We start from the raw sequence: 21,893 nt of genomic DNA, 5'->3' as shown, positions 1-21,893 counted from the left end.
TTGGGGAGACCCTTTTTAACCTCTCTTACAGTTGCCTGTAGTTCTTTGTCTACAGTTAAGGCCTCATACATTTTCCCTCTTCTGTGTTAGTGCATCTATGGGTGCTGTCCTTATTCAGGATATGTTTAGACAGCCATTTTCGTGAGACTACATGGGTGGATCTTCTGACATTTTAGGAGACACATTCTCACAGCAAACTTCTCTTCCTCTGTGTTTTACAATCTTTTTGCACTCATGAATGGCTACCTTTAGAAATATCTCTTATAAGAATCATACTATATAAGGATACCCACATCCTATACCCAAATTCTCAACACAGAAATCTAATGAACCCAGCAGCACACAGACAAAAGGAGATGATCTAGGTTGCAGCAGCAGAACAGAAATAACAGCCCAGACCAGTCAAATATGTTGACTGTCCAAGTTCAACTCCACTGCATAGTCAGCCAGACTGATTAGATAAACAAACAACTGAGGAAAAATGCAAAGTAGCCATGTGAGGAAATGGAGAAATGATAGCAAATTATTTTATAAACACAGGTAAAGGGTTAAGGGTTATTTTGAGCAGTGCTTTAACTAGATACCTGGAGTAAAACTGGGCATTTAAAAATATTCTATGAAAATTCACTTTCAAAACACTCATTAGTTCCTAGTTATTAAATTGAATTAGTTCTGCCAACATTTCCAGACAGAGTGATATAAGACTATACTCCATAAATCAAAAGCACATGCAAAATATTCTCTGAGGATACACATACTTAAAAGGCACCAGAGTTCATTGTATCAGAGACAACAGAAACAACTACACCACCCAAGGAGTCCATCCCTGGACACTCCATAAACCCTGGTATAGAAAGACAGACGGTATATGGAAGAAGGAATGCATAGCAGACTGGAGGCAGTGCTCTCATGGACACAGATGCAGTAATTGCAAACAAACCAACAGATCAAGTGACAGGACATGACCAGATTATAACTCCTGGACTGATGTCCATGGTCGGTGAAGAAACCCATCAAGTTAACAGTGATATCCATCTCACATCCTCTAGAGGCTGAGTCTCTAGAAGGGAAAGGTGGGTCTGCAGAGCACCTTCTATGACAGACAGAAACCTTTAGTCTCATAGCTACCTAGGTAGAGTATATGCCAAACCTGAGTGTTTGTTTTGAAAAACTGGGAGTAAGGCTATACCTGGTCATGTCTTCTGTTCAATAACTTACTAGAGGGTTTAAGTAACACCACCAATAAAAAGAGAGAAAGAAAAAGAGGCTAGACTCTAATTTAAAGCCCATTGTCTAAGAAAATAGCTCATGATTGACAAAGGTAGGAATTCAGCCCTGGCCCACTGGACAGGGAAGGCACCCAAGATTTCAGCACTGGATTTTAATAGTTAAATGTGAATTATTGCTTTGGTGGCTAAATTAATAATTTTATAATAATTTTGATGATTAAAGTATTGTGCTGTCTAAATAAGCAGTTGGTAAAGGAGAAACAAAAAGGTTGATTATACAGCCATGTTTGGCTAAGTAAAGTTTCATGTTTGTATGTTTGGTTTTAATCTACGGTCCACTATAATAAAATCATGTCATATTCTTTTATTACTGTAAAGCCTATTTACAAATAAAAGCAGAGCTATTGCCAACATAGAATGAGCTCTGAAGTTAGTGCTTTCTTCATAATAACAAGAAAAGATTGAGACATTGATGATGTAATTTTGCATGTATAAAGAAAATGAAGTCAAGGAGCAAAGAGTGGCCCTGGAATTCAGATAGAAAGGATAGTCCAGGGAATTCTAGCTAGAGGTGGTTTGTTGAGGTCAGAACTTGTTGAAGCTACAAGATACTGGGACACCACGCTGGAACAGTGAGGACATGCTGGAGGCTAAACATAGTGAGTTTACCTCTAAATCTCCAGGAATTCCTCTTAGGACAGCACAGACCTTCCAAACCTCTGACCTTCAAGGGTTTCTCTGGTCCTGTCAAGGAGGCAGTGTGAGAACTATGCCCCGAACCTCATTGTTCAGCAAAGACTCATTCAGTCACAGAGAGAATTTGAGAATCCCCACAACAAGTATTTTAAGAACGTTGAAGGACATGGTAGATACTCTTGTTTGCATTCTGTTGATGAAATAAACACTATGACCAAAAGCAGGTTAGGGAAATGAATGAATGATTTCTGCTTCCTTTCCAGTGTACAGTCTATCTTAAGAAGTTAGGGTAAGAACTCAAGCGGGAATTGGGGCAGAGGCAATGGAAGACAATTGCTTCCTGGCTTTCTCTTTCCATCCTCCTGCTCAGCCTGCTTTTACATACAATTAAAAACTACTTGGTCCAGGGCGGCACTGTTCACTGTAGTCTGAACTCACCACTAATAAGTAACAGTTGAAAAAGTCCCACAAGCATGCCCACAGGCCAGTAGGATCCAGGCTGATTTTCAACAGAAGTTCCCTCTATATTGTTTAGAGTTGACAATAAAACTAACCAAGACAGTAGACAACATACAAGAACAGATAAACTAGGGACATTTTAAAACATCGAAAGGAAAAAATAAAAGGTCAAAACTAATAGAATTTGTAAATTTGTATTCATTGGTAAGCTATATGAGGTTGGATTCAGTGAGCAAGCATTCAGGTAGACCATTAGAACTATATTAAACAACAAGGAAAAAATGTGGAGGGGAAAATAAATGGCAACAACTATCACATGTGGTAAACAGAATATTCAAAGCTGATGAAATAAAAAATGGGGTCTAAAATTCAACTATTTTAGGTTGATGTAATATAACAAATGAGAATTTTCTAAAATTAGTAATATATATATATGTATATACATATATATGTATATGCACATATACATGCATATATATATATATATATAATCATAGATTATATATATATAAAATCATGGATCCAGGGAGCATGGAATATTAGACAGACATTGAAATCATATAGAGTTTAAACTTCAGAAAATTAAAAACAATTTAGCTTAGAGCAACAGGAGTAGCAGCTGCACAGAATTCTTGTCAAAAATAAATAAAATGATGAAAGAATGAGATATAGTTCCAAACTAAACAAAAATAATCTTCCAAGATGACATTAGAAAACAAAGCAGGAAAAAAATTTAGTGATTGATAGGGGAGGGAGAGACAGTTTCTTCAGTAATGTAGTCTTTGTTGTCACATGGTCTTATAAATCAGTGTCTTTCCCATGCTACTGTAAGCAAGCTCAGTCAAACTCATTAGTCCAGGAAAGCAAGAAAAAAAATACTAAATGAGAATAAAACTCCAGAAAGCAGACCATGAGGATATCCATCACTGCATAACTGCTTTTCTAATCCCCACTACAACAAACAAATACAATGCTTACCAAGCGAAAAAATGAAAGAAAGGAAGAACGAAAGAATATGTATATTTATACATATTTCATAGAATTAAATGCATGTATTAGAAAAGAAAAATACACTAAGAGAGAATTTTAGTTTGCCTCTGAGAAAACTGTACAATACAAATTAAAGGTAGAACGTTAATCATGCAGAAGAAAGAAAGAATAAAATTTAAAGATAAAAATGATGAAACCGAGAAGACAGAGAAATTATGAAGCTAAAAGCTCATTTTTGGAGAAGAATGATCAAATGGAAAAAAAAATATGGCCAAGGTCACTGAGGAGTAAACAGGATACAAACTTCTCACAGCAGAAAAATGGGTTGTATCTAGTAGGGTTCCATGGACCTTAAAGACCAACAGACTAGCACAATGATTTTATGTGTGTGTATTTTATAACAGACAAAATAGATCAAATTCTCAGAAGAAACAAATGGCCAAGGCAGGTGTAGGTGATGTGCATGCCGAAGCAAGTGACTCCACAGTAGATGTCCCTCTCTCTGAGAGCACAGCTGTCCAAGTGGCTCTGTGAGTTCTATCAAGTATTATTAGAAAATCATATCAAATCTTCATAATTTATTTCCAAACCTAATGTGCAAAGGGCACTCCTTGATTCAGACATTGATCTGACAAAAAATCACTTATGTGCAAGACTTACATGAAGAAAATTATAAACCACAGAAAACAGAAGTCAAAGAATATCTAACGAGATGGAGAAATAGTTCATGGATTGGAAGGATCTGTATTGTTAAGATGTTAGTTCTTGTCAACTTGGTCAATAGCGTCAATGAAATTCCAACTGAAATCTTGGCAAGCAATTTTGTAAATAATGAAAAACTGATTCTAAAGTTTACAAAGAATGATTAAGGACCCATAATAGCTCCCTCTGCACTAAAGATGAATAGATATATTGAAAGAATGGCATCACATGACTTGGAGACTTACTGTGAAGCTGTGGTCACCAACACAGCATGGTATAGCCAGTACAATAGAAATACAGTAACTCAATCAATGTGCAGAACAGAGAGCCCAGAAATGCACACAGTCAAATACCATCATAACAGTGGTGGTGCTAGAGAGGAAAGAATTCTGCATAAAGCTGGAAAAATTTCTCACCCTCTACATAATTCTAGTTCTGAACGCCACGTGTTTCACAAAATCATCTTACCATGCATATAGATCTGAAAACTCAGGGCCACAGAATGTATGAAATAAAACATAAGAGAAGACTTGAGCTTGACAGCAAAATTAAGATCAACAATAATTTAGTTCACAAAAAGCATGTTCAATTGAATTTTTTTTACAATTCACAGTTTCCCACTTTGTGAAAAATACTGTAAAAAAAATCAAGTCACAAGCTAAGAGATGATATACATAAAAATTTATAAAGGATTTGTAGCCAAGATATTTATAAAAGTCTCAAAACACAGGAAGAAAACAGCAATCCAATTAAAATGGATAAAGTACATGAACCCACAGCTCAGGGGAGGAGACAGTGACAATCATGGAAAAAGACAACAGAGGAATTCGTCATGAGTGAGTGAAACTAGACAAAGGGAGAATTTGTGTAAACTTGTAGACTGACTAAAACAAACAGACAAAATCCCTCAAATCCTGCTCAGGATGGGGAGCTGCAGGGGTTCCAAGTGGAGTGCTCACTGCCACTCCTAACTTAGAAGCTGCTTGCATGGGGTCTGTGGAGCTTTCAGTGTGGCTGTGCCATTCAAAGAAAAGCTGTGCTTTTGACATTTACTCAACTGATAAAAGAAACAAACAAAAACAAACAAAAAAAAACAAAAAACAACAACTTACGTTCAGAAAAGTTTGAATATGTATAATTACCACAGCCTTAGTCATAACTGACCAAAGCTGATAGAAATTAAGTTTCCTACCATGAAGATGACCTCTGGGCTGTGAACTGCTGTTCAAGGTTAAAACAGTAAGTACTTGAGCAGCAGTTAAAAAGGAGCACCTTGGAGGACCTTACCCATCCGTATTGGAAAGTGACAGAATCTAGTCTATAAAAACTATACATTCTATGGTGGTAATTCTTCAACATACCAGAAAGGGGCTGGGGGATTGTGGATTTCAGCTTGAACAATTACTGTAGCAGCAACAGCCAGCCATGCCCTGAGAATCAAGGGACAAAGAGTAAAGAATCTGCAATTTTAAGAGACGCAGCTGTCCTGTCCATGGTTGCACTACCCTGGAAGTGCTGCAGCTCATGTGGTCTGAGACGCTAAGCAGAGACAGCCTGGTTAGTACTGGGATGAGGGACACATGTTTTAAGTGGATCTGTTAATAGTGAATTCTGGCATCATTCACTCGTCACGATATAAAGATGTATATCATGCAGCGAGAGCTTCATTGCGTCTGACTCAGAATACAAACTTGGAAGGTTGTGGGATTGCAGAAAGGAATGCATCCTCTTAAGAAGGGGGCTTAATGTCACCAAAAGCATACAAAATGATATGGGGGACAGTCGGGGTAAAGCTGCTAGCTTCCCTGACTGTGGAAATGTCATGGGATAGCAGGAGTGAAGTGAGAGGAGAGTCTCCAGCTACATTCTAGTTGCCTGCACAGCTTCCCACAGGGACCTGAGTGACAACTGACTAGTCATCCTTGATCACTGGAGCTGAACAATTAAGTAAATGAATGGCGGGGGTTGGGGTAGCCAAATTTCTCACTGTCCAAGTGGGAACTGACAGCTTTACCCAGATAGTATGGCTGGACGGAGTCCTGTGATAGTTTATTAAGCTTGGAGACACTTTGAAGAGATCATACTTAACCAGATACAGTTGCAGATGGACATGTGTTAAAAGGCAGCTTGTATAGACACACAGGTCAGTACTTACATATGTGTCTCTTTAATAGCTTTCTTAGGTCCGTTGGGCTACATGAGCAAGCAAACTTTGGGTAGCAATGGCACTCCTAGTACACAGGTTATGGCTCTTAATACCATAATTTAATGAGGGAAGGATGAGCCTCTAAGGGAAAATATTTGGTATAGTAGTACATTATACGGAAAGAGGTCTTGGATAGTGACAGAAAACAGAATGCTCTAAAACCCAACAACTCATTTGATGTGGAATGACCAAAGAAAGGATGGATACAAATCAACAGAAAGAACATCCAGGCAGTCAAGCTGGATAAACAGTTAAACAACTTAAGGACAAACACAATTACAACCTGAAGTGCAAGATAAATACCTACAAGCCCTTGGTCATATAAATAAATAATAAACGAATAGGAAGAGAAATTGCCACAATGCAGAACCATGATAATTTTTCTGTAGCTGTTCAGCTTGTAGGAGAAAATGTGTATTTCTCACATTTCACAATGACTACAGAGCGATCACTTATCCCCTAGCACAGAGTAGGGAATCTCAGAAAGAGGAGAAAACTTGTAACATTACAACAAAAACACTTGACAAACTGTTTTACCCTGGTGTTCAAACCCAACACCCATAATCAGAATCAGAATAGCTGTTTTGTATGATATGACAATGTGAGTTTGTACCTGTGAACTCAACTTTTCTATGAGTCTAAAATTTTCTCTAAAAATGTCTACTGAGAATCTATTCAAAGCCACCTTGCCAAAATGCTTTTCTGCAAGTGTCTTTCATCTTCGCCATATTGTTGAAACTCTCCGCTCCCCTCTTCGCAGTTTCAATAGTTATACCATAGGTATTTGAAAGGGTTACTAGAAAGATTATAAGAACATAGCTTAGCTTCTGGCATAGAAGTCAAGGTAGGGTACAAGTCTACATTTGCATGAAAGCATGTCAGGGCTTCAGCTTCTCACACACCAGGACAACAACACTGTGTGTGGACTTCAGTAGCTATGCCAAGAGCAGGATATTGGATTCAATGATGCTTATCATCTACCATATTGAAGCTATTGTGATATTCATTCTTGGTTATTTCCAAATATTAAATGGGCCACAATTGAAATATGTGTACAATCAGTGAGATGTCTTAGCTAGTCAAGGTATTCTCCACCAAGTCTGATGACCTGAGTTCAAGTCCAAGAAGTCTCTAGGCTAAAGGAGAGAATTGACCCACACAAGCTGTTCTATATGCTAGGGTGATTCATTTGCATACACTTCATATCCTGACACTTACAAATAATAAATAAATAAATAAATAAATAAATAAACAAACAAACAAGCAAATACATGTAGCAAAGAATGTTCAGGTGTGTTTTCAAGTGAGTGTGATGGGAGCCTCTTGGGACTCCTGAACTCCCTGTGCAGCAGTCCATGTGGCTGAAGATTCATGTGGAACTTTGCAGATCTAGGCACTCCTTAGTGGCTTGGCTTTTGTGTAGGCTGTGCATGTCTCCATTCATTGCATTTTTAAGGTAATGTCTGCAACATTAGTGAGAAACAAATGAAGCAGGCTTTGTTGGGATTTTATCTTTGTCTCGGCACATAAAAAGAAATGTGATAACATCACTATTCATATTTATTCATATATAATATTCTTTTTATTGAGAATTTTGTACATATGTATTTATTTGATCAAATCCATCTCTAATTCTCTTCACTTCAACTCCTCCCCATCCTCCATGACTTTCTCCCCCAACTTTATGTTCTCTCTCTTTTTCTCTCTCATACCCTGAGTCCACTTAGTATTGCCTGTATGAACACATTCAGGGGCCACATCTCAGATGTAAACTGACTGTTCCTACCCCATCAGCCACTGATTGCTTGTAGCTCATCAGCTAGATATAAAATTTCATAAAGCCTTTCCCTACCCATGTTGGAACTATCATTAGCTTTATCTTGTACCTTCTTCATACATTTTCAGCTACTGAGTTCACGTGTGCAGCAGTAATGTCATTCCCAGTAAATAATATTATTACGGTCATCACCCACTACTCCTGGCTCTTACAGTGTTTTGCCACCTTTTTTACAAAGATTTCTGAGCCATGGGTTAAAGGACACAATTCTCTCTTTCTCTCTCTCTCATCTCTCTCTATCTCCCTATTATCTATCTATCTATCTATCTATCTATCTATCTATCTATCTATCTATCTATCTATCTTCATCATAATCATCATCACTGTATCATCCTTTTATCTATCATCTATATCTACTTCTATTTAAAATATATGTATCTTACAAAGTTCTATTTAAACTGCTAGGGTAGAAAAAAATTCAATGACCTTATGTAGCTGTGAACTCTGGGAACTACAGTAATGACTACTCTGATGAAATATGGCTACTGGTACAGCAATGTCATGAATGTTGTAGGAGCATCCAGATACTTTATGATTGAATTTAAAGCCCTCTTCACATGACTGAATTCATAGCTGGGATTGTTACCTGGGCCAAAACCCCGTGTTTCTCTAGTTATAGGCCCTAAGAAAGAACTGAGTATTATTATCCTGATAGCTGGGTATAAAAACCAACTGCCTTCTGTAGCAATTCACTACCCATAGGTTATTCATCTCTCTCCCCTTGTCAGAGAAGTTTTTTTTTTAATACCAGATGATGATTAATACAAAACTGGTCGATATGCAGAGAACAGGCCTTCCTTTATAATATATGTGAAAAAGAATCAGAAGTGATTACTGCAGTGCTGCATATTTGACACATAGCCACTAAGCTGAAGAACAGGTAATTGGTTTCCTAAGATTTCCCAGAAGACCAATAATTATGGAACCAGAAATGAGCTCTGAGTCTACTTTCTCTTAGAGAGGTTATCATCTATCTGTTAATAACAGTTTTATTTATGTTGCAAAATATTGGGTAGAATAATAATACATACATGCCATATAATAATATGATAGTAAATAATATTATTAGTTGTGTTGCTAAATGTTGAGCAGAATAATAACAATATCTTTTTATATCTTCAGATCTTCAAGAAATGTGTTTGCCTGAGTTATGGCATGAAGACTTTGAGGTTTCTAAAGGAAGTGGAGCAGGGACAGGGTTCCAGCACACCTCCTTTCACACATACTGCAAGCACTGTAGTGGGAACTTCCAGCAAAACCCAGGCCCTATTCTCTATCAAAGAGACATTTTTGTTCTACTTTTTAAATTTTTATTATTTAAAAAAATTTTTTGTTCTATTTTTAATTTCCTGAAAATACTCTCTCTCTTACATATAGCCTGATGACTTTAAGCAATTAGAGGGTGTTGACAGGCCGCCATACAGTTTCTTTCTTCCTACATCTGTAGACTTTGGCCTGTTTTTTTTTTTTAAATCGAAATTCTTAATCTATTTTAATAATAAAAAGATAACCACACTTGATACCAAGCAGTTTGGCAGAGTACTTTGTGGTAAGAAGTCAGCAGTAGCCACACACAGTGGGCACCTCATCAGATCGCATGGTCCTCTCCTTGCTTCATAACAGGATCAGAAACAAATGCCATCTCACTACCAGCAGGGACTGCACTTCCACTCACCATTCATTTGTGTTTTATTTGATTTTGATTTTGAGGGTTTTTTCTTTTCTTTCTTTCTTTTTTTTGGGGGGGGGAGAATTTCATGCAATGTATTTTAATCTTCTAAAAAAGTAGTTCCATTTGGGATGGGAGCTTTTCCTTCTTCACAGACAGACCCAGAGCAGCAGCAACTCCATTCCTGTTCTAAATCTTCTCTGTCAGGGGCCTGTCATCTCTGATCCACTGACTCAGCCATAAAATTCATTGCACATCAGTTGCTCAAGCACTGCTGGTTAAAATTTATTTTTACATTTGATATCAACTTGAAATGCAAGTAAAATGAGAGGTGGAAGGGAGGGAGGAAGGGAGGAAAGGAGAGAGAGAGAGAGGAGAGAGAGAATCATGAATCATGTCTTCCAAATGACAGCTCTCTGGATGGAATCTGAAGCCTGAAGCAAGAGGAAATTTTCATTAACAGTCAGATTACATGTCATTTTGATTCACACTCCCTAAGCAAGCTAATTTGGGCTGCAGCCAACCCTCTCCAGCATGATGACAACACAGCAGGCTTCACTGACTCCCTTCCATTGCTAATGAGTCCTTGAGTGACAGCTATGGTCTCAGAGCTCCCTGTGACACCTCACCCTGCAGTGTCAGAGCAGCTGCGGTCCCCTCCCTGCTGAGTGGTGGTGTTGAGGACAGGCTGTGAGGGTAAGATCACCCGGGCCACCTTCACTCCATCTGTGCGCATACCTGTCTGTACACACACCTGTGCCCAGGCTCACCTCTCAGTGATGCTCGGCACAGCATTGCCATGACAAAATGAACTGTGCTGATAGCTGGGCTCCTCTGAACACGTCTGCCTTTTACACCAGGGGATTAGTCCTTCTCTTCAGTATGTGTTCACCTGAGTTATGGCTTTGCTGAGTTACAAGCCACTTCATTTTTCATGCATGAAGACAGCCATTAAATTTTTTTTTAAATCTCTAAATTTCACTCAGTCTGATTTTTAAAAATCTCTGCTCTGTAGATCTTTGCCCTGAAATCTAAATATTGGTTTACCTCTGTGTTTGTTTCCAGCACCAGTTAATCAGACCACTTTCATTCCAAAGTTCCTTTGGTTGACTGCTGGTCTGAGCTGTGAGTGGAATCCTGGAGAGTAAAAATCCTCAAGCATTTGATTTGCTACCTCTTGCTGAGAATTACAAGGTGAAGTTCAGAAAACATGCTCACCTCTTGTCATCTTCTTGCTCTCTGAAGAATAAACTCAATCCCTAAGCAAGTGGAAGGAGTGGTGGTAGTGGTGGTGGTGGTGGTGGTGGTGGTGGTGGTGGTGGTGTGTGTAAGATTGGGTGCTGGGATTCAGTTGCTTGGTGGATAGATGCACATCGATAAGATTCAGATGCACTGGAAGTCAGACTCTAAGGCCAGAAAAGAAAGATAATGGAGGCTTCTTTGACTTTGAAGATGGCGGGAAGGAGGGACTCCAGGTTGATGGGTAGACAGGAAGTGCTGGTCAGAGGAAGCTGCACTGTTGACCCTGGGGAGACTAAAGCAAACGTTACTCACTTCAGATGGGGAATGGAAACATACCAAAAAAATGCCATCTAAGTCCACCTTAATGAACCATTGCCTTTCTCAAGGTTACTTTCAGGAACATTCATGGTGACTCATGACGTCCATCACTGAACAGCATGTAAGCAGCTGTAGGGCAGCGGACATGGGCGAATAAAGGCAGTGGGAGAAAATCCGCATCCCGCCAGAGTTCCGGTGCTCTGGGCGGGCAGGTGCAGGAGGACTGTAGCACACTTTCTACGTGGCCTGGGGTGGGTGTCTGGCTGTGGGAAGCCACGGACCCAGCCCGAGGGGGGTGGACAAGTGGCGGTCTGAGGTCTCTGGACCTTATGGAGGCCAGAGATAAGAGGTGTTCAGTCTTGGGCATCCCAGATGTTGCTAGACACCACAGAAGAGCTGAGAACAAAGTGGAGGCTCCAGGGGTGGCTTAGTCATCCCCCGAAGAGAAGAGAGGGCAGGGAGAGAGGGGCGCTGGGTGGTTCCCAGGCGGGAGGGAGTCCTAGGTCTGGTCCATGGCTGGAGCACAGGAAGGCCTTCTGGCGAGAGGTTAGATGGGGCTCTTTAGGAGAAAGCCTACTTCATCGTTCAAGCACAGCTGGCCTTGATGAGCAGAGACAGTCTATGGTTTTAGAGCTTTATTGTAGAAAGACAGGAAGAAAGAGGGAGACTACCCATGGCCGCATAGAGAGAGGAGATTAGGGAGAGAGAAGGGGGGCTAGAGATGAGAGTAAGAAAGGTGAGAGCTTAAAGAGAGGAAGGAGGGGCCGAGTAGCTCCTTTTTATAGTGGACTGGGCTACCTTGTTGTTGCCAAGTAACTATGGGGAGGAACACACCTGGCTATTGTCAGGTAACTGTGGGGGTGGAGTCTAGCCAGAATGTTAGGAGCTTGGGGCTTTGTCTGTGTGACTGATAGTCACAGAATTATAGAGTTGGGAGCTCTCTGGTGTTAGGCACCTGTCACTGGGAACGTGGCTCACTGTTCTGTCCCTTGTAGAGTTTTCAACTGGGTCTCTGGAACACGCCTCGTTCAACCAAAACAGGCTGCCTTTCACTGCCCCACAGGCAGTTCCTCTGAAGAGCCTTTAAAAACAAAACAAATCAAAACAAAACAAAAACAAAAACAAAAACAAAAAAACCCTGTTAATTTATTTTTATTTGATATTTTCTTTATTTACATTTCAAATGTTATCCCGTTTCCTAGTTTTCCCTCCCCAAACCCCCTCTCCCCTCCCCCTGCTCACCAACCCACCCACTCCTGCTTCCTGGCATTCCCCTATACTGGGGCATAGAACCTTCACAGGATCAAAGGCCTCTCCTCCCACTAATGACCAAATAGGCTATCCTCTGCTACATATGCAGCTGGAGATATAAGTCCCACCATGTGTTTTGTTTGGTTGGTGGTTTAGTCCCAGGGAGCTCTGGGGGTACTGGTTAGTTCATATTGTTGTTCCTCCTATGGGGCTGCAGACGTTTTCTTGATTGACATTTGATAGTGTTGTATAACACTGGGAAAGGGCCTGGTGAATCTTGGATGTTTCAAGAATTTTCTTGCAAGCTTCTAGTGAATTTCATGGACCTAGTAAGTACCTCCCATGTTCTATTAGGATGTGATGTCTTAATCCAGAGTGAACGGCTATAGAAGAGAACAGAGGGGTCTTTGAGATGACAATGTAGTTAAGGCTACTCTTGCAGGGGTTCAAAGGGAGAGGGAGAGGCAGAGGGGCAGAGGGGCAGAGGGGCAGAGGGGCAGAGGGGCAGAGGGGCAGAGGGGCAGAGGGGCAGAGGGGCAGAGGCTAGGGTGGAGCCTGAATGTCAATGCCATTGTTTGGTTGCTCTTCTACTTTAGAAAGCTCTTATTTCTGACACTACAGCCTGTCAGCTCCACTGCTATCTAATGTGAGTTTAGGCTGGTGGAGAACATGCGAAATATACAACCCACAGGTAAGATATCATTCCTGTCTTAAGTCTGTGGCTTCTGGTGAGTGTAAAAGTCATATGGGTGCCCACTGACTGAATACAGCACACTCAGAGACAGTGTGCTGTGGGATCCAAGAGGAGATAATTACAGCTTGCTCATCAGAAATGTTTTTTTTTTTTTGGTTTACACATAAATTTGTGAAAAGAACAGTGCGTTTTAGAATTAAACGATTAAAAAAAGCAAAGAATTATAATAAGGCTATTTCTTCTTTTGTTCCCTTTCAAACTTTATAGTAATATCTATAAATTACTACAATAATCACACTTAACTCAATTTTTGTATTAAATGAGGTTATTCACATGCTCAATATAAACTGATAAAATCTAAATTCACTTTGAACTTTGTCTTCAAGTCACATAACATCTTGCTACTTAATAGGGATGAATAAAGCATTGCAATTAAAACTTAGATCTTGGCTGGCAAGATGGCACATCGGTTAAAAGAATATACTAATCTTGCAGAGACCCAAGTTTTGTTCCTGGTACCTATATGAAGTGATTTAAAGAAGCCTGTGATTCCAGCTCCAGCAGAGCTGATGGCCTCCTTTGGATTCCATGGATGTGTGGCACTCAGTCTACCCAGACTCTCTCTCTCTCTCTCTCTCTCTCTCTCTCTCTCTCTCTCTCTCTCTCTCTCTCTCTCTCTCTCTCACACACACACACACACACCACACCACACCACACCACACCACACCACACCACACAAAATAAAAACAAATCTTAAAAATTACATCAATTTATATCTTTTCCACAATGTCTCATTCAAATATCCTCGAGAGGAAGTTATTTAAAAGCTAATGGGTATCATACTATTAAACCAATCATTTTAATAAATAAACTTTATTACAATGACCTCATGAATAAATAAAACATCACACACACACAAATTAGCTAGACTCAAAGACCATGCAACCTAACAAACTTTTATACAGTTAGAATTGTCATTCAAAATGGAAGCTATGAAGCATCACATTAGATTTTACACTTTCAGTATGGAATATATTTTATGTACTTATTTGCTACCAGAACTAATAAGATCAACAGTGGAACAAGAGCTAGAGAAATGGTTAGTTTTAAATGTATAAATATGTCCTTCTATATTCAGGACTTCTTTATCCACTTGTATTTAGCTTTCCTTTTTTTTTTCTTTACAATATACTACACTGTATGCACATGTACATTTGTTTACATATATACATATATGATTGACTAGATATTATTAATAAGTGTATAAACTTGAGCATCATTAAGCTTTGAAATTTTAGAAGAATTTGGCTTACATTCACACACAGATACAAGAGATAGACCATATGTGGTCTAAGTCCATCTGTATTTTACAGGAGTTGGTGAAAGATAGAGGTATCTTGTTTTAGAATAAACAAGCTGCTTTCAATCCAGGACCACAACATAATAAACTGGCTTGCTTAGAAATTGCAAAAACCATGTCCTATAGATAATACTATTTGGAAGTTTAACTCCTTGCCCTTGACTTTTTATTTTTTTGTACTGGCTGGTTTTGTGTGTCAACTTGACACAGGCTGGAGTTATCACAGAGAAAGGAACTTCAGTTGAGGAAATGCCTCCATGAGATCCAGCTGTGGGGCATTTTCTTGGTGATCAAGGCAGGAGGGCCCATTGTGGGTGGTGCCATGCCTGGGATGGTAGTCTTGGGTTCTATAAGAAAGCAAGCTGAACAAGCCAAGGGAAGCAAGCCAGTAAGTACCATCCCTCCATGGCCTCTGTGTCAGCTCCTGCTTCCTGACCTGCTTGAATTCCAGTCCTGACTTCCTTTGGAGATGAACAACAATGTGGAAGTGTAAGCAGAATAAACCCTTTCCTCCCAACTTGCTTCTTGGTCATGATGTTTGTGCAGTAATAGAAACCCTGACTAAGACACTTGTATTTTCTCCCCTTCTGAGGCACAACCCCCAAATGTAACCAGTAATATTTAGTTATTGCTGTGTGAAATTCTCCCTTCCCCATAAACTTCTGTGCTTAACATATTGGTCCACGGCTGCTGGCAATGTACTGGGACATATGAAACCTTTAGGAAGTAGAGCCTGTTGGTAGGAAGCTAGTCATTGAGGGTGGACCATGAGATGCATAGCCCTAACCCATTTCTGCCCGTGTCTGCTGCCTGATCCACTTAGATGTGAGCAGGCAGCCCAAGCTGACTGCTATTTCCTGCTGCAATGCTTTTTCCTCTGTAGTGAACTAGAGCCAACATGAGCCCTTCCTTCTATATGTCACTTCTTGTCTGGTCTTTGATAAAAGAACCAGCACATCTGTCAAACAAGGGGAGAATTTCTATCTTTGTGTCTTCATGTATTGTATTAGATAATTAGGAATCAAGAATCTATAAAGAGACGCAGCTGAGAGCCAGGGAATGGCAAGATGGCTGCAGGAAGAGATCTGATGGATGATAATAGGGAGAGACTCAAATAGGGAGGGGATGTATTTATGGGGGTGTGTATGCAGGGTAATGGTTTTTCTTTGACTATAAGAGAGTACAAGTGATTTCTATATTATTAATTTATGAAAATTAGAAAATTTCAATATTAAATTAGACCATCCCTTGCAATAGTAAGTTACAAGGCAATAAATTTCACATATCATAAAGGATCTAGAAAGCCAATTTCATCTCTCAGGATGAGGTAGGATTTTAGGGATTCTCCACTTGGTTTAAACTTCAGAATTGCCCGAGATGCCCTTCAAAATACATTGGTGGCCTTGGATTTGGATTCCCTTGGCTTGTCACTGACCTTGGATTGTGCAGAGCTAGGTCGTACGTTGGGCCACTCGGTATGAAGGCTTCTGAGCACCTTTACTCGTTATCCTTTTGAGCTGTTTCCCACCAAACTGATAGGTGTTTCCCGAGCATTGTGTGACTGAGGCTGAAATAGGTGCCACGGGATAGAAAAAAATTCAGGAGTCCTCACAGCCGGGTGGTCCTGATGTAGACCACTGGAGAAGAGCTAATGGAGTTGTGCCTTGTTCACTCAGGAGACAATGGTCAGTTTTCTAGTTTTGTCTCTAATGGAGACAGAACTTGCCGGTTAAAAAGTCAGGTATTTTCTCAGAAAGGTGGTATTCCTGAAGCAGAGCCAGTGGCAACATGCCAGAAGACAATGGCAGAGAGCGATTGCAATATACATCTTCCTGAAACCTGGGAGACCTGCAGATCCAGGATGCAACTCCTTGAAATCACTGCTACCTCTGCCTATTAGTAGTAGCTAGGGAACAGTATCCTCCACGTCGGAGGAAATTCTGTCTTCTGAGCAGGACACAGATGAAGAATCGCCCTTCCTGCAGCATTGTCCCCTACACATAGGGTGTGGGGAGTCCTGCTTTCTGAGGAGGGCACAGGCTGAGTCAGTGTCTCCCTTAGTAGTATGTACACTTGTTATATCTTTACTTCTCTAAAATTTTATGTCCCAGATCCATGACATCACATTTGCCAGCATCTCACCATCCAGCACATTGGCCTTGCCTGAGAATGAGTAGTTTAATTTTCTCAGCCCTTATTGTGGATTTTTAGATGTAAGTTTGCATTAAAACTCTTTCTGTGCAAATAGAATTTTGGCATAATAAGCGTGCCCTGGTGGACCTGTGTGGAGTCAGACATATCATCTCAAATTCATGCATTCCATACTGTGACTTAATTTAAAGGCTGGGTTACTTCAAAATGCATTTATTAAGTCTGACCTACTTTTAAATATTTAATATTCCATTTTAGCTTCCCTGCAGCAAAAGAGGCTTCAAGGTCTTCATGTTCTAGCCAGTCTTTAAAGCTTCAGTATTGATTCATATAGCAAGAGACTGTGACCTACCATCCTCTGGACCACTTTTGAAAGTGGTATTTGAAGCAATTAGAAGCTTACATGCTCTTGCTTGTGGAATTCCACAAAGGTCAGGCTATTTGTCCTTCTAAAACGTCTCTTCTTCTCCTGTCTTCACATCTGAGACTACAGTTGCTAAGAAAAACAAAGCAAAACAGAATGAAAAGTAATGTATTCACACCAAGTCCACTACCTAGGTAGGTGATGTGTTTACCATTAAGTTAAATCTCAGGCCAAATACAGACTGTCAGTTTAGGGGAGAGGAGATGGAAGAATACAGGGGAAAAAAGAGGTACCATGCAATGTAATTGTGAATGTTGTGCCAGGTTCATATACACTTATGCCTTAGTTCATTACTAAGTGAGATAATGGACATTACCAAACTCAGTGGAGGAGAATCAGGTTAGAGAACTTCAGTAAGCTGGCACAAGGCAGGGTATAATGTGCATGCATGCCTGCCAGGCGCAGAGAGATATTGTGTAGAATTTTCTGCACCTGGAGTTTAAGTTTCACGGCAACCAAAGTAAAGATGAAATATGACAATTATCTGAATTAATTTCATGAGGCTGTGACATCCAGTCACGGAGAAGTATGTCTGGCTTTGATCCTAATCTCATGTCCGCTCTCTCTAGCAGATCTTGTAACAAGAATGTTTGTGATGTGGATGACAATAGTCAGCAGCCTTCAGAGAGGCTGGCGATGATCGGGTGTACAGCTGAGGTGGGTTTATTTACAGGAGAGCTGTCTAGCCAAGCTCAGACTTGCAGTCAGCTCTGGGAACACAAAGAATGATAACTGATGCTCAGTAGAGCTAAGTCATCTAAGCTGATTTTTTTTTCACCTTCAGCAGACACAGCTTTTCTACAGACTGGAGGCCCCACTGGAATAGAGGCCATCACTGCAGCCCAAGAATGCATGTCTGGCACACATGCAGGGACATGCTTTCTAATAGCCAAGGACTGCTTTTATCTCCACATACTTAGCACTGAGTGGAAAGAGATTGACAATGATATTTACAAAGACTTTAATCAAAGAGGCCACAAGAGTCAAAAACATCTTTAAAACCTGAACAGAGCAAAGGTGACAAATTAAGAGGGCCAAGATTCTAGATGTGTGACAGAGCCCCTTGAGAGGAGCTTAATACTCATCACAAAACTGACAAAAATTCTTATAATGAAATAATAAAAATGTGCTATTTGATGACGGGGTGTGACTTGGGAATGTGTTTTCCTCATTGCTCATTGAGTGGTTCAAACTGTACTTTCCTTCCCTGGAGACTGTATCCCCGGTAACCTTATCTCTCAAAAGATGAAGTTCTGGCTGTTGATATAGTTCAGTCTTTCATGTGCTCGTTGAATAAGAATCCCCAGAGCCTGTGTATAAAATCTTGGCATTGCATATTCATTTTTTGTAATCCCAGCACTATGGGGTGAAAATAGGAGTATTCCCAGGGTTCACTGGCCAGTAAGGTTACCTGTCTCATAAAACAAGGTAGATAGCACTTGAGGAATGACAAAAGACATGCACATGTGTACACATGTACGTTCATGTACACATGCACGTATAAGCATAATATGCACATGCATATATATATATACATATATACATGCACACATGTAATATACATGCACACATATGCCCACACACACACATATGCACACATATGCACACACATGCACACACACACACACACACACACACACACACACACACACACACCACATTACAAACTATAAAACAAACCCCAGTGTATCATACTGTCTCCCCACTCTGTGTGCTCTGTTTCTGTATCTTGTATGCTGTGTTGGCTTTAACTTCAAAAACAATGTTGAATTAAATGGATGGTAATGAGCCTGATTGTTTGTGCCTGATTTTAATAGGAATTCTTCTGAGAATTACACTAATGAGGATGCTTGAATCCCATTGGAGATACTTTCCATCTATCCAAATAAGACATCACACTCATGCATCAAGTATTGTGACATCTCCTGCTATCTGAAAATTATTTTATATTTTAAAATTAATATTATTATCACCCATGAAAGTGGGGTTGGTTTTTCTTCTGTTTCTTAGGTGGATTATCCACATCAGTTGGGAAATGGCTACTAACATTTGCAGCATTTTTGTAATTGTGCAATGGTGTATGTGGAGGAAGGTATGGATGTGGTGATCTGCCTAGATATACTCATGTAGGTATCCCTGTAAAAGATGTAGCAACCTCCATATTTCAGCTCTGGATCCTATTGGATGGTACCATAGTCTCTGTGGCTTCCACAAGCAATGGCTTTACTACTGTTCTGAGGATAGAAGCAAGAGCAGGAAATAGACAGACTTTGTTCTTGTGAGGTGCCTCTTCCCAGTTTCAGTGCTGCCTGACTCCACCCATCTCAGCCTTCTTGCCTCCAGTCTAGTCTAGGCCACTTGTTTTTTTACTAGTCTTACAGCAAAATGTTGGAGCTATTCTTTTCCCAAACATTCCTGCTTCCTTCTGTGTGTATTTTAACAGAACCTAGAAGGAAGCCATGGAAGAAGAAGAGGAAGCATGGTCAGGTTCGATGTTTGCTTAGCATCTGAAGACTCAGCAAGCTTGCAGTATAACTGGTCTGGCTGGTGGTTGATGTGCTCTGGCACCTGCTCTGTCCTGGGTTGGGCTTTCTACCCTGTGAAAATACACTTTCAATCACTGCTTTCTAGCCACACTCTTCTCTCTCTATCACCACATCACACCTCTTTCTCCTCTACTTAATCACCTCCTATTCATTTCGCTGGTTCTGTGGTAAAAATCGCAACTTTGCAATTTCTGTCATTTTTTAATTTAATTACATGTTATCCATCTTCCTCCTTAACTGAGATGATTCAAGGAAGCCAGAAGTGACCTTACCGTATTAGCTTTCACATTTCCAGCACCTGGTACCCAATGCCTGGAATGTTCAAAATTATCCATTTAATAAATGGAATGCGTGACAACCACATGGAAATAAATAATGGAGTGTGTTTGCTGTTTGATAAAGAAAAAGTGTATTTCTAAGGAAATCACTAAGCCTTTCAGAATTTCATGAATGCCCCCTGAGATCAAATTAGATTGAAAATTAATTCCTTCTGCAAAGAAGTTCTTCCAAAACCCTTAATATATATAAAGGTAATAAAATCTATTTATCTTTCAACATCCCAATTCAAAAGACTCACCTCCCCAAAGCCTTCTTGAACATGTTCTGCTCTTCTGCTGTGAATGCTAATGAAGAATTCTCTTCTTATCTTTCTCCATATCCAGGAACTCCATAAGGGCACACCTTCCTTTTGTACGTTGCATAGTATTTTGTGCATATTAAATAATCATTAAACCCCTAATGAATAAATAAATATGTGCAGGGCCATTCATTACAGAAAACAAAATCATCAGTCAGTGTTAATGGCTGATCCAGACATCAGAATAGAGTATTATTCTGTGAAAATGTGAAAAAAGGAAAACAGAGAATACAGAGCTTCCATCTTAAGGATCTGATGTTTTTACTTAGGGAGTCTTCTAGTCTATTCTTCACCACATATTACACAACATTAAGCCCACAGTGTCCTGATTCCAGCACCTCTTAGGTTCATACTCAGCTCTACAGTAATAGCTGAAAACCCATACAGCAAAAATCTCTATGATGTCTTGTCAGATCCATCTGTATTTACTGGAAATTTGGCATACTGTTTGTAAGTACTGCTAATGATTAGTTGTGATGCATGGATGCTTGCTCTTGTAGGAGGAGCCAGGCTTTGCTGTCTATCTTCTACAGAGAGATCAAATGAGTGATCATTAGCATAATATTTCCATTAATTTACATTTTCATATAATTCTATTAATTTTACATAAGAAGTAGCCCTAATCAGAAAGGCAATAAAATATAATCTTTGGTCCATAAAAAATTTTAGCTACTATAATAAACTGAGTAAGATAATATCGAAATTGGTTGAGAGCAAAAAATGTAGAGATGAGTGTTGGAAGTGATTGCTCCCTACTCTTTAAGGACAGTTATTTATAAAACAGCCCCATGTGTATTTATTTTCTCTTATGATCCCCATAGAAGAGTTTTCAGATGAATAGACCAGAAATGCCACCAATCTTAAGAAAGAGTGTTCTAGAAGTTAGGTTGCATCCCAGGTCCAGGAGGCAGTGTGATGGGATTTCATGATGGTGTCTGGAGCCTGATCTCCAGAGCTGACATTTCTCTTAGCTCTTTCTGTGCAGTGAGCAGTCAGGTAGGTATGTGACAGACAGGGAAAGGTAGCTATGGAGCTAATAATATCTTCTCTGACCTTCAGGAAGGGCTGAAGCCTATAGCTGATGGGAGGTGAACTAAAATGGGGTTCTGGGACTCAGTTTCCATGAACTTGCCAGGTAAGGTTAGAGGATCTTTTGGTGATGCAGATAGTTTGAGTCTCCTGTGTTTCTGTCAGTAGAAGTTTAATAAACTTATTGGTTTACTGGGTGGAACTCTTGTTTAGGTCTGTGGGTAGAGGTCAGTCTGAGAGGAGCGTGTCGTGTTTCATGGCAACCAAGACAGAGCTTCAATAAGGAGGATGTCTCAGGTGAAAGCAGCATCTAGCCTTCCTCCTTCCTTCCTCATTGCCTCCCTCAAGCTCTGGAACTGGAAACCTTGCTCTCCTCGAATCATCAGATGCTTCGTCGGAAGTTAAGATGACCAGCTACTTGCTTATTATTATTATGAAATGGATGGTGGACAC

General features: G+C 40.0%; 1 long non-coding RNA gene across 2 annotated transcripts; it reads right to left on the bottom strand.

Annotated features, from left to right (window-relative positions):
* Nucleotides 1–10,052: 10,052 nt before the first annotated feature.
* On the bottom strand, nucleotides 10,053–20,775 carry Gm46326. Of its 2 annotated transcripts, none has more exons than XR_003950132.1 (3): nucleotides 20,352–20,775; nucleotides 12,304–12,429; nucleotides 10,053–11,322 (listed from the first exon to the last, which is right to left on the bottom strand). It is a non-coding gene; the product is annotated as a predicted gene, 46326 (long non-coding RNA). The 2 variants fall into 2 exon arrangements; XR_003950131.1 differs by lacking the exon at nucleotides 20,352–20,775 and adding an exon at nucleotides 12,599–12,616.
* Between the last annotated feature and the right edge of the window lie 1,118 nt (nucleotides 20,776–21,893).

The sequence above is a fragment of the Mus musculus genome, chromosome 12 (genome assembly GCF_000001635.26).
Source record: "Mus musculus strain C57BL/6J chromosome 12, GRCm38.p6 C57BL/6J".
Taxonomy (NCBI): Eukaryota; Metazoa; Chordata; class Mammalia; order Rodentia; family Muridae; genus Mus; species Mus musculus.
Note: the sequence above shows the minus strand (reverse complement) of the source record. Positions and strands in the feature narration are given on the sequence as shown.